This window comes from Dioscorea cayenensis, chromosome 7 (genome assembly GCF_009730915.1).
Source record: "Dioscorea cayenensis subsp. rotundata cultivar TDr96_F1 chromosome 7, TDr96_F1_v2_PseudoChromosome.rev07_lg8_w22 25.fasta, whole genome shotgun sequence".
NCBI classification, from domain to species: domain Eukaryota; kingdom Viridiplantae; phylum Streptophyta; class Magnoliopsida; order Dioscoreales; family Dioscoreaceae; genus Dioscorea; species Dioscorea cayenensis.
The window spans coordinates 22,184,929-22,201,136 of record NC_052477.1 but is presented as its reverse complement, the minus strand read 5'-3'; the positions used below and the strand labels follow the sequence as shown (position 1 = coordinate 22,201,136).

General features: G+C 32.2%; 2 long non-coding RNA genes across 2 annotated transcripts; both read left to right on the top strand.

The window, feature by feature from the left end:
* The first annotated feature begins 12,009 nt into the window (after window positions 1-12,009).
* LOC120264363 lies at window positions 12,010-12,521 on the top strand. Its single transcript, XR_005537411.1, has 3 exons — window positions 12,010-12,039; window positions 12,286-12,357; window positions 12,488-12,521. It is a non-coding gene; the product is annotated as an uncharacterized LOC120264363 (long non-coding RNA).
* A 712-nt stretch (window positions 12,522-13,233) lies between these two features.
* Window positions 13,234-14,215, top strand: LOC120265795. The gene is made up of 4 exons (XR_005537746.1): window positions 13,234-13,290; window positions 13,415-13,459; window positions 13,834-13,900; window positions 14,108-14,215. It is a non-coding gene; the product is annotated as an uncharacterized LOC120265795 (long non-coding RNA).
* The last annotated feature ends 1,993 nt before the right edge of the window (window positions 14,216-16,208 follow it).

The following is a 16,208-nucleotide window of genomic DNA, read 5'->3' as shown; positions in this document are numbered from 1 at the left end:
AATGACAATCATTATTGAAGTGGTGTGTCTCTTTACTAAACAGCACTTCATTCCTATAAAAATAATCCCCTATCATCATTCAAGTTAATTTTTTGAATGACAAACAAACTCCTCACAAGTTCATTTGCTTTGTTCTTTGAGTGCACAAAAGATAGAAGTAAACTTTCACTTTGTAAAAGCTATTATTGTCTTTGCTTGAGTTTGGAAGTGTAAACCATACTCAAGGGTCTTCATTGTATCCTAAAAGAAATTCGTCATTTAATCCATTTTCCATCCAAGGTTTGAAATTAGGTGGAGGCGAATTAAGCCTAAAGGAAAATGTTTCCCACGCCTTGAAAGACTTGTGCACTACTTTCTTTCTAATCTCTTCCTCTTTATTCCTCAAAGAACCATCCCCACCAACAATCTTTAGGCTTTATCCCACTCTTGTAAACAAATGGCTTCTTTGAAGATGGCATATGTCCTCACTACTTCCAAATTCGAAGAAATAGAAGGAGAGACCGTTGTGGAAATTAGAGAAAGACAAAAGTGGGAAAATGATGATTTCATTTGCATTGGACATATTCTCAATGGGCTTAGTGATGCATTTTTTGATGTTTATCAAGGCTCAATCTCGGGAAAAGAACTTTGGGAGAAACTAGAAGCAAGGTACATGCAAGAGGATGCAACAAGTAAAAACTTTCTTGTGACTCATTTTAATAACTTTAAGATGATTGATGGAAAATCTATCATGGAACAAATGCATGAAATTGAACAAATTTTGAATAACTTCAAGCAACATAACATGCTTATGGATGAGTCTATAATTGTCTCCTCAATCATAGACAAGCTACCTCCATCATGGAAAGATTTCAAAAAGAATCTCAAGCATCAAAAGGAAGATATAACTCTTGAGCAATTAGGAAATCATCTTCGCTTGGAAGAGGAGTATAGAAAACAAGATGATACAAAAGATATCAAGGCTCATGAGAAAGTACATGTATTAGAAGAAGGGAAGTCCCACAAAAACTCCAAGAAAAGGAAAAAGTATAATGGAGAGTTACATGCACAAGATGGCCTCAATAACAAGAAAAAGAAAGGAAGTTGTTTCTTCTGTAAGAAGGTTGGCCATTACAAGAAAGAGTGTCACTTTTACAAAAAGATGCAAGAGAAGAATTCCCCCTCAAAGGTCAATCTTGTGGCTGTGATATCTGAAATCAATATGGTTGAAGATAATGAATCATGGTGGGTTGATTCTGGTGTAACTCGTCATGTGTGCAAAAATAAAGATCTCTTCAAGACACTCAAGGAAGAAGATGAAAATGTGCTCTACATGGGAAATGCTTCAAGTGTCCAAGTCAAGGGCAAAGGGATAGTAGAAATTGAGTTTACTTCTGGAAAGGTTCTTACTTTGAAAGATGTGTATTATGTACCAGAAGTTAGGAAGAATTTAATTTCTGTACCTTTACTTAATAAGTTTAGGTTTAAGTCTGTCTTTGAGGGAGATAAGTTTATTCTCTCTAAGGGTGAGATGTTTGTGGGCAAAGGTTATTGTTGTGAGAACATGTTCAAGGTGAACATTGCTAAAATTAATAATAATGGTTATAATTTTGTTTACTTTGTTGACTCTTGTGATTTATGGCATTATCGTTTGGGTCATGTAAATTTTCACAAATTAAATGACATGATGAATCTTGATTTAATTCCAATGACTTCTAGACAACATGAATCTTGCACTACTTGTATGTTAACTAAGATAACAAGACAACCTTTTCTTAGGGTAGAAAGAAATTCTAAAATATTAGAATTGATTCATTATGATGTTTGTGATTTACATGGTTGGCCTACTATACGTGGCAAAAAAATATTTTGTGACATTTATTGATGATTGCACTCGATATTGTTATATTTATTTAATGCATTCAAAAGATGAAGTTCTAGAAAAATTTAAGATTTTTAAAACTGAAGTAGAACTTCAATGTGAAACTGTTATTAAATGTTTAAGGTCGGATAGAGGAGGTAAATACTATGATCCAAAATATTTTGAGTCTATTGGCATAATTCATCAAGTAACTGCTCCTTATTCACCACAACAAAATGGTATAGCCGAAAGGAAAAATAGGGTGTTAAAAGAAATGACAAATGCTTTGTTGTCTTACTCTTGTTTAACAAGTGGATATTGGGGTGAAGCATTGCTAACTGCATGCTATATATTAAATAGGGTTCCTAATAAAAGGAACAAGATAACCCCATATGAACTTTGGAAGAAAAGGAAACCCAATCTTGACTATTTTAAAGTTTGGGGTCGTAGGGCAATAGTTAAAATTCCGGAACCCAAAAAGAAGAAAATTGGTGAAAAAGGAATTGAATGTATCTTCCTAGGATATGCTAAAAATAGTAAAGCATATCGGTTCTTGGTAATTGAACAAAATGATTCTTATCCTATAAATACAGTTATTGAATCAAGAGATGCCATTTTTCAAGAAAATAGATTTAATTCTATTCCTAGGCCAAAGGACATGTTATATTCAAATAACAAATCTAATATAGAGGATAATGTTTCTACTAATGATACATTAGAAGAAGTAGAACCTAGAAGGACTAAAAGGGTTAGGAGGGCAAAAGCATATGGCCCAGATTTCTTCATGTTCCTTATTGAGGGAACAAGTGAAAGAATTCAAAGTCTTGCACCTATTTGTTTTAATATAGAAGATGATCCTGAAACATTTGAAGAGGCTATGAAATCTCAAGATGCAGCCTTTTGGAAAGAAGCAATACAAGATGAAATGGACTCAATAATAGGGAATAAAACATGGAAACTAGTTGACCTCCCACCTGGTTCTAAACCAATTGGTTGTAAATAGATTTTCAAGAAGAAAATAAAAGTAGATGGAACCATTGATAAATTTAAAGCAAGATTAGTTGCTAAGGGGTTTACACAAAAGGAAGGAATAGATTATTTTGACACATATGCACCTGTTGCAAGAATTACCACTATTAGAGTGCTTATGGCAATTGCTTCAATGTACAATCTTGTAATAAATCAAATGGATGTTAAAATAGCCTTCCTTAATGGAGAATTGGAAGAAGAAGTGTATATGAAACAACCAGAAGGGTTTGTTGTTCCCGGTCAAGAATGTAAAGTGTGTAAATTAATTAAGTCTCTTTATGGACTTAAGCAAGCCCCTAAACAATGGCATCAAAAATTTGTTAAAGTGATTCTAGCAAATGAGTTTAAAATTAATGAATCCGATAAATGTGTCTATAGTAAGTTTAATTACGGAAAAGGTGTCATAATTTGCTTACATGTAGATGACATGTTAATATTTGGCACTGATATCAATGAAGTTATGAAAACAAAAAAATTCTTGTCTAACAATTTTGACATGAAAGTTATGGGAGAAGCGAATGTCATTCTAGGCATTAAAATAATTAAGGATAACAATTATCTTAGTATGTCCCAAGCTCATTACATTGAGAAAATATTAAAGAAGTTTGATTATTTTAATTGTTGTCCTGTTTCTACACCATCTGATTCTAGTATCAAGTTGGAACAAAATAAAGGTTGTCCTGTGAGACAACTAGAATATGCTAAAATAATTTGATGCTTGATGTATGCCATGACATGTACAAGACCAGATATAGCATTTGATGTAGGAAGGTTAAGTAGATACACAAGCAATCCAAGTAAAGACCATTAGCATGTTGTGTATAGAATATTAAAGTATCTGAAAGGAACAATAAATTATAGTCTCATCTATAGTGGTAATCCTTCAAATTTAGAAGGATATACAGATGCTAGTTGGGTAAATCACACTGAGGATCATGCTTCTACAAGTGGATGGGTCTTCACACTTGGTGGGGGTGCTATTTCTTGGGGATCAAAGAAACAGACATGCATTGCAGACTCCACCATGGCATCCGAGTTTATAGCATTGGCTGCATGTAGTAAGGAAGCAGAATGGCTTAGAAACTTATTACTTGAAATTCCTATATGGCCCAAGCCAATGGCACCAATAGCTATACATTGTGATACTCAGTCTACACTTTCAAAGGCTTATAGCCAAGTTTATAATGGAAAATCCTGACATATTGGACTAAGACATAGCTCTGTAAAAGAGTTGATTATAAGTGGGATAATTTCGATTAATTATATACGGTATGAATTAAATCTTGCGGATCCTTTGACGAAAGGATTGACAAGGGATATGGTGTTAAAAACATCAAAGGGGATGGGATTGAAGCCCATCAAATCATAATTACCAATGGTGGAAACCCAACTCACACTTGAGTAACATCAGGTCTTGAGTTCAATGGTGAAAGTACACTATTAGAGTAATTGCAAGTACTTGATTTTGTATACATCCGAAGATTGAAAAGTACTTGGTTACCATGAGTTTACAAGGAGAAGGTTGAGCTTTAGCTCTTAATAGACCTATAAGCATATATTTGTTGGAGTGCCTGTCATGGTGGTACTCTTGATAGAGTCTACCTATGTGAGAGTGAAGTGAGGCCGCTTCTTGGAGTCTAAGGGCTTGACTCTAAAAGCTCTCATGAAAGGGATACTAGACACAAGACCATCTTAATTGTGTCAACTTAAGTGGCATACAATGGTTCGAGATCTTATGCGTAAGGCATTTACACCTGTTCAAATGGGATAATTGGTTCAAAGATTGTCTACCATATTATTTCGGATGGGTGAAACTATGTTTTGCTAGGTGAAAGTTCAAGTCCTAAAGACACTTTTACTAAAAACATGAGATTTCCAAAGTGATTGGAATTTGTGTTCATTTTCAAAATGGAGGGGGATTGTGAAAGGATTTTAAAAATGAAAAGACATTAATGTAATAGGCACCACTTGTAAGACAACTAATGAGAGCTTATCATTTGTAATTTCATCAATTAATGAATGATTATTTTATTTTATTTAAAAAATGTCTAATTAATGAAATAGTGTCTCATTAGTAAAGAGGTGTGTCTATTTAATGAAGTGGTGTCTCATTAATGAAATAATGTGTCTTTTTATTGAAGTGCTATAATGAAATGGTGTGTCTTTTTAAATGACAATCATTATTGAAGTGGTGCGTCTCTTTACTAAACAACACTTCATTTCTATAAAAATAATCCCCTATCATCATTCAAGTTAATTTTTTGAATGACAAACAAACTCCTCACAAGTTCATTTGTTTTGTTCTTTGAGTGCACAAAAGATAGAAGTAAACTTTCACTTTGTAAAAGCCATTGTTGTCTTTGCTTGAGTTTGGAAGTGCAAACCATACTCAAGGGTCTTCATTGTATCCTAAAGGAAATTCGCCATTCAATCCATTTTTCATCCAAGGTTTGAAATTAGGTGGAGGCAAATTAAGCCTAAAGGAAAAGTGTTTCCCACGCCTTGAAGACTTGTGCACTACTTTCTTTCTAATCTCTTTCTCTTTATTCCTCAAAGAACCATCCCCACCAACATTCACTTCCACCATCCAAACACCTGAAGTGATTACTGATGTGACAATTTCCTCCTCAACCAAACACATGGAACTAAGGACCTCCAACTGAACTCCACACTTCTACCGATGTGGTGTTTTTTGACTTCCATTACTTCGGTCATTTACTTTCGAACCAAACACGCCTGAAGTAGAGGCCATGTGGGGCGGCTTTTTTTAAATATATATATATATATATATAAACTTCAGTTGGTGTGATAGAGAATATAATGAGGATAAAAGGTAATCACGTGAGTAATTATGTGGAAGAATTTGTGGATCTAGTTGGCTGATGTTTCAACTAATAGATATCGACTAGGTCACTTCAATCAATTGTGGCCATCACTGTGAAGCTAAAATAGCTGTCTCCACTAAGAGTTATCGGCCGGAGCACTGCTGGGTGCCGTTGACTCACCATTCGCTGTTACCACCAGGGAAGAGATGGAAAGGTCGGGGTAAGAGCCGCAGTGGCGGAACTAGAACAAAAATTAAGAGGGTGCTGAATTTAAATTTAAAAGATTTATTAATATTGAACAATTTTATTAATTCAAACTTGAAATCAATTATTCAATAATATAAAATATACATCGATCCAAAAATTTTTATTTACACTTAAAAACCTATCATATCTACATAATTAACAATTAACACTAAATTAACATACTATGAAATTAAAAAAACAATTTAACATAAATTCAAAATCTAGTTCAATTATTAAATACAATAATTGTTTAACAAATAATCTAATGGATAATCAAAATTTTATAACAACTAATCATAATAAATATTTAACGATCTTCACAACAAATAATCAAACAATATTTGATAGATAATCAGACAAAAAATTAAACAAATTAAGTTAAATATAAAACAAATAAGATAAATCTTGATGAAAAATAAAACATAAGCCGAGATTGCACAAAGAGAAAACTCACTAATCAACATGACCTATAATAATTTTTTCAAGAAATTTTGTGGAAGCAATTATATTTTTGTAAGGTTTTATTATTATTTTATTTATTATTACTATTTTTTACATTAATATCCTGAAAATCAATAATTATATATTAATAAGTTCAATAATAACATATTTAAATATAAAATTTAAAAGCAAAAATATTTGAAGATCTATGATTGGCTAGCCATATTAGTTGTTATTATCACTTTTCGCTTTTATTGTTTTCGTTTAATTTATTTTAAATAGTATGATAGAATTTTAAAATAAATAAACAAAGAATATCACTTTTCATATATAAATTATAATTATTAATATTTAATAATATGATATATATATATATATATATTCATTGTTATGGGCAAGAGGGTGCGGTGGGGAGGCTTGGGAGTCGGTGCGGCCATAGGTAGGCTGGGTGGGGAAGATGCCAAAGAGAACGGCGAAAGGTTCGAAGCTCTCAAAAAAAAAATTCCAATCAAGGCTCTAAAACAAAATCCGGCCAAGTATGCACAGATCTGGTGAAAATCAAACAAAAGATCGCCAGAAAAACTTGCCGTAAAATCTCTTTGATACCATGGTAAAGGTATACTAGTACTCTAACAGTATATATAAGTGCATAGTCTACACCAACGAACAAAAACATACTTGTATCACTACAAGAAAAAATGCTATTTGCAACACATAAATTTGCGACACATAAAAGTGTCGCAAATTTGCGATACAAATTGCAACAATGTGAGATAAAAAACCAATAACGTTGCAGAAAGAACCAAATTACATAAAAAAAAACAACCATCTAAAAATATTGCAAAATGTGTCACAAAAATTTGGGACTCAGCATATAATTGGTTTTGCGACACGCATTCAGACACATTATTCTGAATGATCTATCGACGTCATCGCAAATGTATCGTCAAAAATTTAGTTTGGGACACAGATTGCATGACACATTATTTTCATTGATCTATTGAGTATTACAAAATGTGTCGCAAAGTTTAACAAAATAAAATTATATTTGTCTCAACCAAAAATGAGGGTTTTAATTTGTGGGTAATTGTAAGACAACTCATCCATAGACATTTATTTTCAATCCTCTAGCTTCACCCTTATTCACTTCCTTCACAACTTTTGGTGATTTTTAACAAATAAAGCATGACTATTTGGTATTAGTCCCTTTTAAAACTTAATTCATGGTGATTTAAATTGGTATGCCTCTCTCTCCTCACTCTTTTTAATTTGCATTTATGGTTCAATTTAGTATATTTAGCAATTTTATATGATTATACTAGTTAATTTTCGTAAAAGAATTATAAGATTTTTTTTTATTAATGTCGATTATATACCACCAAGGATTGATTCAACCGAGATAAGTTTTTTTATTGATCACATCAGTAGTAAAAGCCCGAGTCACAAATACATATGGGATATATATATATTAAAAATTTTATAACATCATTTTCATCCCGATCAAACTTTTATATATATATTATTATTATTATTTTTCATTACTTTTATTATTATTATTTATATATTAATTAATCGTTCATTAATCATTAGTCTAATTTAATATTTCTACAACTTTTTTTTAATATTACCAATTAAATTAACGATATCATTATACACTCTGAATTTATTAATCCAAACTTATGAAATTATTCCCTATAATTTAATATTTTTGCATTATTTAACTCTTTTTAGTAGTTATAATTTTATTAGTGATTTCACACTATATTAGCATCTTATAAATTATTTTATAATATAATTTATTTTTAAAACATTATAAAATTGTTTACATAGTAAAATTAAAGTACTTTATCTAATTTTCATACATACTAAAAAAAAAAGTAATATAATTGGCAAATAAAAACAGAATCTTATCATAAAAATTATTTTTTCATTCATTTTAGTTCAAAAAAATGTGCACACAATTATATTATGCAAACAATTTTATCGGTAAAACTTTGCTTTATTACTAATTTTAATATAAAAAGTTTAAAATTATAAATTTTACTCGAACATGTTATTAAAAGGCTCAGCTTTTTAAAAGAACTATTACATATACACTATAGTAAATATTTATCCCCTAAATAAAAATATTCACAATAAAAACAAATCTGAACATAATCTTATCATAAAAATTAAGTTTAAGGATACAAGAATCTTGGTAATTTATTTTGAGGTAAATGGAAATATTATGATTTTATTTATCGCTTTAATTCTTTTACCTTTTAATTTTCTTGAGCCTTATAAATTTTTATCTCAAAATTTCAGTATATTTTAAATTTATCCTTTAGTTTTTCTAATATTTGCAAACATGACTTCATATTTCTCCGTAATGAAAAATAAAAAAATTGTAAATTATTCATCTATTAGAACTTATACCAAAAATTTACACTATAAAGAAATAATGTAATTTTAAATTATAACTAGAAAAAATAATTTAAATCAAGTTTTAAACAAAATTATTTAAATATTAATTTATTCTAAAAATAGATTTCTTTTGTTTTTAGCTTGAATATTATTTATTCAATCATCCAAAAAATAAAAATTATTATAAAAATTTAAGTATTTAAATTATGCACATTTTAATTAATTTAAAATTAATAAAAATTAAGTGAAAATGAAGTTTAATAATTACATTTAAATATTTAAATTAAGTAAATTTTAATAAATATTTATTTCGTGGCAGTTACGAATCAGAATTCAGAAGCGCCTGAATTGCATATTTACCCACCTGCTCTTCCTTCCACTTCCCGCTGTCTTTTCACATTACCAGCTCTCAAATCCCTAATTTTCTAGTTCCTAACTTTCTAGTCGCCGATTTGGGCACTCTCCGACTCACTGCCACTCCATTTCTCTTCCCGCTCTCGATTTCCTTCTCTATCTCCATCGGTGTAACTCTCCAAACAAAAACCCCATCAACCCTCTTCGTCGCTGCGACCACATCGAAACCCTAGAAATCTCTACGGCTCGAGCTCGGCATTGATGGCGTATCCAACGATCTTCAGCGGAGGGGACGCTAATCAATCTCATGAACCTGGTTGCAGGCTCTACAATCCCTACCAGGACCTTCAGTTCTCGCGTCAAATCGTGTATGACTTGCCGACGTCGCCGGAGATCCTTTTCCATGAAGAATCCGCAGCACCGGTTATGGGGCGAGAACCTCACCTACTGCACCAGTGTGTTACCTCGCCGGTGCTGTCTCCGGTGGATCAATCTTGCTTCATGATGGCCTTCTTGCTGCGGAGCAGGGAGGCAGCTTTAAGCTCTAGATCAACCTTGTTGCTCCGTATCAATCATGTTCTTAGTGGTTGTTACTAAGAGGCCACAATTTGGTCTGGTTTGATATTTGGTAGAATTTTATCAATATTGGTCACTCGATTCCTGCACATTTCTTCCTAAATTACATATGAATTTGAACACCATTTCATTGGGAGGTTCCAGAAATGCGAACTCATCCTGTGTGTGTATATATATTTTGCGAACTCCTTATGTGTATGTATTGCAATTTTTTCATAATTTGTATGTTTCATGTTTGAGTTTTTATGCATGCTTAACCATGCTTCTGCTGCCAATGATGTTTTCTATGGGTTTACTTTTATCTTGTCATTCATTATCATTTTTTGTCACCACAGATAGTGTAGTGCATTTTTTGGCCTTGGTTGATGTTAGGTTATTTCATCATCAATGGCATTCTCATGGAGGAGGTTAGGTCTTGCATTGAATCTTTTTTGGTTTTTTTTGTTTTTTTTTACTTGCAGTAAGTGTGTTCTTAATTGTTATTTTGTGTCTTAAGCCCATGTCAGTTGTTTTCCAAGTTGGAGCAAATGGGGTTAGGTTGCTGGATCCTGGTTCAGAAGCAAATAATGTAAGTTTTGAGACAACAGAGCTAGAAACCTATTCATTCTTACTTCTTTCTTATCATTTTTCTGTTTACCCAAGTTGAAAAGGGTGCTGAAGTTGATCTCCCCTTTTAGCTTGCTCATGAGTTATACTCGCGGCGAGCAGCGTCAACAAATGTGTGTGCTTGCTTCAATCAAAAGTAAGTTTTGTTCTCCTCCTCCATGCTCTAAATTGTGAAGTGATAATTTGCAAGCACTGCCACATGTGATCAGAGAATGGTGTTTTGATCTTGTACTTATCAACCTTTGCCAAAAAAATTTGAGAAATTTGAAGTGATAATTCGCAAGTGATAGTTTGAGAAATTTGGATAAAGAAAGCGGCTTATTGTAGCTTTTCTCTAGTCAAATCCTTCTGGGGATCGAGTGCTTTATCTTGGTGAATTAACTTATATCATTTTTATAACAAGGTGACTCCAATTTTCTTTCACTATTAACTTGCTTAATAGGCTATTATTGATGTTGCTTCGTATGTCCCACCTCCACCTTCAGAAGAGCAAAAGAAGAGGATTCAAAAATTGTATGTAACGTATGTTTAATTTGTCACTGTGCTGGTCTTTGCTCATCTGATATTATCCATTGCTAATGATAACAAGCTTGAACATGTAGTAGATCCACAAGTGGTTCACTGGTGTTGCCTTTGCATTATAATGCCTTTTGTAATTTAGTTGTGACTTTGTAACCTAGATTTTAGAAGGGCTGCTATCGGAGAACATAAGAGAATGTAGAACAAGAAAGCTCTCTCACAGAAAAAACAGAGACAGTTGGGACTGATCATCAGGTGAATCCATGATCACATAGCATGGGTTGAGCTCATAAAAATCCTCTGATGTTTCTTTTTGTTTCATTTTATATTCTGTGGTTTAGACCATATGGTTTTTAGCATCGACTTAAACTACTGCTTTGTTTTTAGATAATTATTTGTGTATCTAATATTTTTAATGGATAAGATTATATCATTTTTGGTTGGCTGCTGGAAATACATATCATAGCTTTCACTGTCAATTTTATAATCAACATGGCATTTAAAGATGCTGAAATAAGTTTGAATTATTAATGGTTAATATAAGTTTTTCTGCTTAATTTCAAGCACTTTGATTCTTCCTAGATACATCACCTTGCCTACAATGATCAAGACTGAGTTAAACAAATAGATATTGTCTTACATTGATATTAACTTAAAGTAATAAATAATCAAACATAATAACAGCAAAAGCTTAGAATAAAAAGATGTACATATCAAAAACCAAGACACAATTCACCAACCTCTAATATAGAGTCAAAAAGGTGGAAGAAAAAGTAAACAAGGACTTTTAATGTGAGATAAGAAATTACAAGGAAAGTGTGATGGTTGGGCTCGTGATGAGATATCTAGAAAAATCCAAGAATGCAATTTGCTAGTTGTCAAAAATATGAAGACACCTGCAGGCGCCAGGTCTCATATTTTTGACGCATATATTCTCTGAAATAATGATTCTAATAAACACAAGAAATGCACTTATTTGTCTGTGTTTATTATATTCAGATTCACAGGAAATTCCATGAAACACTTATAGTACTGTCCCCATAAAATCTGCTCAGACACAAAGATTGTAAATCTCATTTGCCTAAGTTCGATGATGTACTAAATGATCAAAATTTGGTAAACAGGCCTTATAGAAGATCAGAATGGCCACAAAAGAGCATAAGGAGGGTACTGGGACGCTTGATTCTATGCTTGGGAAAGGTGAAGATTTCTTTTTTATGGTTCCCTTTTGTCTCATTTTTGGTGGGTGATATAGAGTTTGAACTATTAATTACCTTAAAGAACTCTGGAGTAGCATAATAGCATATTTCCTCAAGTATTTCATTTGTGAATCTTATACCATTTCTACTAGTGCAAATCTGTCCCATATTCTTTAAAATGTTAGCTTTCTTAGAGTGATCTGTTTGATGCTTCACAAATAATGTTTTATCTGTAATGTTCAAACAGGAGGATGCAAGGGAACTCTTTCCAAGGTCCAATTCCTTCAAGCTTTGCTAATCTCACGAAATTGACTGATTTGTAAGTCTTCAGCCTTGCGTAGTTTCTTCACAATCATCTTGTTTTGGCTTACTGATTCCATCCACTCCATCTTTCTCAAGCATTATGGTTATTGATCAGTATGACAAGCACTGATATATGTATGATACAGAAGGATTGGAGACCTCTCAGTTCAGGGATCTTCTTTTGGCATTTATTAGCAACCTGACTTTCTTAAGCATCTTGTAAGTATTCAAAATTCTAGATTGCGACGTGTAATGCTTCACGGTGTATGTCATAATGAAAACTTTTTATATTCTCAGGGTCTTAAGAAACAACAAGATATCTGGTGCTATCCCATAGGACTGCATATACAAGTTTGCAAATGTTGTAAGTCCTCATCATGCATTATTCATATTCATATGTAGTCTGCATTCTATTTAAGATGCTTTCTCTGTTTAGTTGAGCGAAAATTTTCCCTATTTTTGTTCAAAAGGGTTTGAGCTTCAACAATATAACAGGAACGTTACCCGACTCTCTTTTCAATTCTGACCTCGCTCGGTTTGCTTGTAAAGATATATTTATTTCCTTACTTCTCACATAAATTTCATATTTTTCTAGCACACACATGCTACTGTTCCACGATATGAGTTGTTTTCAATGACTCATGCAGATTCCTTGGAAATAATAGCCTCTGGGAGCCTGCCCACTCAAAAGAGCTCATCCTTCTCAATGTGTATGCTCATCTGTTTGCTCAATAGTATTGCCTTCATCATCCTGTTTTTGTTAAGTGCTTGTGTTTAATCGATTATGTGAATATTAGTTGTCAGTAGAAAGTCTAATTTGCATGTATGTTTCTCTTCCTTTAATTAATGGATACCTCTCACTGTATTTTTATTTTTCATGCAGAAGTTTATCCTATAATAAACTTGCAGGAAGTTTTCCTTCTTGGATTAGCCAGAAAAATTTACATCTGTATTTTCAAAGAATGCAATGCTCCATTTACTTTATTTATTTATTTATTTTTCTTATTTTCTGGAAATAAAGGAAAAACCAAAATGGCTAATTTTTGTGTCCTTCCTTTACTACGTGATGACAGGAATTTGGTGGCAAATAACTTTGTGATTGATGATTCTAATAGCAGGTAATAACAAATACCTACCATCAATAGTATGACTTTTACTGAATTTTCATATTAGACAGTTATTTATCTCCTTTTGTAATTGTACTTTTGATAAAGTGGATTTTTTTAAATGTGAATTTTGGTTTGAACTTCTCTTTTATGTGATCAACTAATAGCATTTATATATATATATATATATATATAAATGCTATTAGAACAATGATACAAATTAAGAGTTGCGTGACAGTTTTGCCGTTGGATATAGCTAACATGCATATTGCATATTGCCTTTTGTGCTGCTGGATATGTTTCATTTTTCTTGTTGTTTTGAACATGCATGTTGCATGACATCCATGTTCTGTAATTTTTGCAAGCAATAATGTTCTTTCTTTCAGTGACCTTCAGCAAATAACATCACTGGGAGGCTGTCAGAGTCACTAGGCAATCTGAAAAACGTTACTTGTGCGTCATTATTATTTTCTTGCTCTAAATAATAAAAAAGAAAGCAGTTCACTCACACATGATACACTTGTGTGTCTGTGTATATATATACCTAACACATCTTAATATTGTGTAATTAAGAAGATTTGGAGATTGTACATGTGTGGATATATATGAAGATGAAAGCTAATTGTTGGTACTGCATAGTTTTGCCTTGTTTTTCTGCAGGTGATAATGATGATGATGATGAACACAATGCCAATTGTTGCTCTTGCTGCTTTTGAAGAATATAATAATGCTTCTGATGTTATTGGACGATATGAGAATTGGTTGCTGGCATCAGCACTCTAGTGGTACTCAAACCAGCCATTGGTTTGCTGGCATCAACTGTAGACAAAAGTTCGATATTTTTATTAGCAGCATGCATTTTATTTGATTATGTAAGTGCTCAACTTATCACTAGACCCAACAGATAGACAAGCCCTCGAGGGTTTTTGCAGAAACATTCAATTTGTTGTTTTGATATTTGGCAAAGTCTAGAATTGGTCATCTCACACTGGAGAAATTAATATGCCATATCTCATTCATATATTTTCCTAGTTTTTAAATGAGTTTCTAAATTAAAATACTGTCAAATAACTAGCTCGAGGAAAGGATTCCCTCCACACTCAGATTAGTAGCACATATATTGTCACCAAAGTAATGCTAGATGATTTATTCAATGGGTTGTGCAATTAACAATTTTATTTTAACTTGCATTGGTTCTACTTCAATATCATGCTGACAATCGGAGCTTCAGTTTTGTGCTTTATTCTTTTGCATGTGATCAGGTTTTTAGATTGGTACCATTATCTTATTTCCCAATTTTTCTCCTTTTCAGGCTAGGAAGAGATGTGGTCGAATACCCACTCCAAAGCCGATATCTTGGTGCGAGGGACCTTCCATTGTAAGCACACTACTTGCACCTTTAGATAGTTTGTTGGTTTATCTGAATATATATGCATGTATAGATATAAAAGTTGAAGATACTTATGTTGGAAATTTTGGTTCTTTTTCTTACTGTCAACCTCTTCTATAGTTGTGTTTGTGAACATAGATGTTATTCCACCAAGTATACTGGAACCATGTTGGTTTCTTATTTAAATTCAAACATATGTTAATGGTCTTTGTGTTTTTAAAAGCTCGGCGTCAGTCTCAAGTGCTTCGCCATATTATAGAAAGCTGTTACAGATCATCAAGCTATACATGTGAGCATAGATTTGCAATCATTTGCATCAATTTTGACTGCATCACTTTTCTATATTTTATTATCCATGATCAATTATTTGTTTGTATGTCCCATATGCGCATGCAAGGGAATAGACACTATTTCTTTTTCTTTTTCTATTATTTTTGATGTTTCTCGTATGCGCGTGGTGTTTGACTTCAATTTTTGTAGGGAAAATTTCTCCATTAGAAGGGATGGAATGAACATGGAGACACAATGATCGACATTGAGAAAAATATGATTCGAGAAAAAATAAACTACTCGATAATTTTATTGCTTCTATCCCTCGAGGAGGGTTATAGAGTAAGTTGGAATGAAAAGAGTAAAAGCGGTGAGAACTAGTACATCCTTCGCTCTACTATCTCGAGGTATTCAAGTAAATGAGGATAGCTCTTTGTACTTCACATGACTATTATCAGGACGGAGGAGTTTTCTTCCCATGCCCCTCACACTTGAGAGGATATTAAATAGCCTCAACCTTCTAATAGGAAGATATGGGTGTCGATAAAATTACAACAAAATGAATGTAATATTTTGGATCATTACATTAGATATTTTTATAACTTTTTGTTATATTAGATGTTTAGACTATTATATTTTGTATTGGATTGTCTTATTAAATGTTTGGACTGTTACATTTTGTATTGGTTTGTTGTATTATATGTTTGGATTATTATATTTTGTATTGAATTGTTGTTCTGAATACTTATAAATCAGAATGATTATTTTGCAAAATATTATAGAAGTTATTGTTGAGGATTGTAAGTTTGAGTTTAAAATAGGTTTGTAAAAATATTTAAAAATTATTACAAATAATCTACAAAGCGTAGTATCAGTAGTTTTTGTTATGAATAATTAATTTGCAACAATAAAAATGTGCCATGAAAAATACTTCAAAAAGTTGCAACATACTTTCGCAAGTTTTGCAACATATTTACGACAATATAAATGTGTTGTGCAAAGATTTATTAAAACTGCGTACACGGTGCATACCTGACCGACAAAGATTTTTGCGACAATCGAAAATGTATTCTGAAGTTTTGTTCGACAATCAGCATTCTA